Below are 2,575 nucleotides of genomic sequence, written 5' to 3' on the forward strand. Positions count from 1 at the left end.
CTCTGGCTGCAGCCGCAGCTCAGCGCGATTGTCTCCGCCCGGAGCTGCCGCCAGCGCCCCCTGCAGGCGGCGCCCCATCCCACTGGCCTCCGGGCACCGCCCCCTCGCTGCCCCACTCGGCTCGCCGCCCGCTGTCCCTGCCCGCGCTTAGCCCACCAGGCAGCGCCCACCCTGCGCTCCCAGATCCGGAGCTGCTAGGGAGTGTAGCAAACAGAGTCCAATCACCAGGGTTCCTGGAGTTCCAGAACCCTCGCAATTTGGATCAAAATTTTTGGGGGGTGGGAAAAATAGCTATTGTTTGCAACACACTCAAAGAAACACGTACGGTTTTATGAGTGTCTCCAAAAAGTGTAAGAACTACCCTGCTTTACTGTCCTCTTCCCTCCCCGCAGTGCTGGGCAGATTTGGCGCAGCCCCCTGGGAATCAGTCATTTCTGGTTCTTGTCTAGCTTCTGCCTCTTATTAAGCCATGAGCAAGTTACTTAACCTTCTGGGTCTCAGTCTTCCTTTAAAGTGAGAATTGTGATAATCTCTACCTCCTGGGGTTGTTGTAAAGATTAAACGAGATAATGCTATAAAGTGTCTATCACATGCCTGACAGGTGCTATCGTTGGCCCAGGTAATAAGATTCGATGCTGGGCGGTCATAATGATTAGGAAGTTCTAGAGGAGGAAACAGCCTGCCTGTCTCTCCCACTGAGAATCACTGGTTGGTCCCACTGGTTCTGGTTCATGAATGACAATGAGTCTTTTCCTTCTTCCTCAGCCATTAAACACTACATTTAAAGACAGCTATTGGGGGCCCTCCAGCCCCAGCCTAGCTCTATTTCCTTCCAGTTTCTGGTTGTCGCCATCACTTAGTTTCTGGGTGGCCATATCCTCATCTAATCTGGTATCCTCCTGGTTCTTTCTGGCTTGTCACTTTGTGGTACCCTGGAGAACAGCCCACCTAGAGCAAGGACCTTGAGACAGCAGGCTTCTTTTCTGGTGCTTCTCATCTGGTTGGGTCCCCTGGTTGGGTCTTCTGACTTAAGGGGACCTTGTTTTGAACTGGTCCAGAACAATCAAACTAACTTGCTTTTTCTTTCTTTTCTTTTTCTTTCTTTCTTTCTTTCTTTTCTTTCTTTCTTTCTTTCTTTCTTTCTTTCTTTCTTTCTTTCTTTCTTTCTTTCTTTCTCTTTTTCTTTCTTTTCTTTCTTTCCTTTTTCTTTTTCTTTCTCTTTCTTTTTCTTTTTTCCTTTTTTCTCTTTTTCTTTCTCTTTTTTTTCTTTCTTTATTTCTATTCCTTCCTTCCTTCCTTCCTTCCTTCCTTCCTTCCTTCCTTCCTTTCTTCCTTCCATTTTTCTGTCTTCCTGTCTTTCTTCATCTTTCTCAGTCTTTCCTTTCCTTTTCTTTCCTTTCCTTTCCTTTCCCTTCTCCCCCTCTCATAAATTTCCATCTAACCAGATTTTCCAGTCCTATTCTTATGTAATCATTTTTTTGGAACCTCAACACAGGATTTAGCACTCATCTCTGGTGAATTTTCTCCTGTTGGTTTCAACCCAACTTTACAATCTGTCCAGGCTGCCTTGAATCTGCTTCAGTCACCCATTGTATTGGAGCTCTCTCTCAGCCAGCAGCCACCTGCAGGGTGAAGGGACTCACTACAATATCATGCAGCCCAGGGCCAGGATAGAGCTTTGGGATACCCTCATAGAGATCTCCTTCAGTTTTATCAAAATTATTCAGTTTTAAATTCAAGTCTTGATCATCCAGCTCACATTTCTGTCTTGTGTATAAGGACAAATGCCAAATATTTTGTTAGATCAAGATAAAATGTCTGGGGCCATCTCATTGCCATGACGGAGAGAGAAGGGATTTTGGCTGGCGTTCAAGGATCATGGCTTAACCTTTTCCTAACTAAATATTTATAGTCACCCAACTAGAAACCTGTTCTGGAACTTGCCATGCATGGATGTCAAATTGTTCTGTTCTGTTCAGAATTTACCTTTCACCCTTTTGGATAAAATCAAATACCAGAAGCTCTTGTGAGGGAAGTCTGTCCATAGATGACTTCCCCCAACACTTAGCATCAAATCCAAAGTCCTCCCTTTGCCCCCATGTGCTTGGCCTGCCCCACCTTTGGCCTCATCTCCTGGACGCCTCATCTACCTCCAGCCCATGGGCCTCCTTGCTTTTACTAGAACATATCAAGCCTGTTTCCACTCCAGGGCCTTTTCTCTGGCTGCTTTTTCTGTCCAGAACACTTTATTTCCATGCAGGCACCTGGCTCATTCATTCATCTCTCTGCTCACCTCATTCTAGGGACCTTCCCTGACCACTCTGCCTAAAATGTCAGCTCGCTCTCAACACACTTGTAATTCTATCACTAGCTCCCAACTTTTATTTTTACTCCCAGTCCTGACCACCACTGCTGACCATACGTTTATTTATTTGTTTACTCTTTACCTCTGGTTGGATGTAAGTTCCACGAAGGCAGGGGCTTTTTTGTTTGTTTTTTCTCTGTTGCATCCCAGACTGGAATGGTACCAGGCACACGGTAGGTGCTCAATAAATATTTATCGAACACATGAATC

Source organism: Pteropus alecto, unplaced genomic scaffold (assembly GCF_000325575.1).
Source record: "Pteropus alecto unplaced genomic scaffold, ASM32557v1 scaffold313, whole genome shotgun sequence".
Classification (NCBI taxonomy): Eukaryota; Metazoa; Chordata; class Mammalia; order Chiroptera; family Pteropodidae; genus Pteropus; species Pteropus alecto.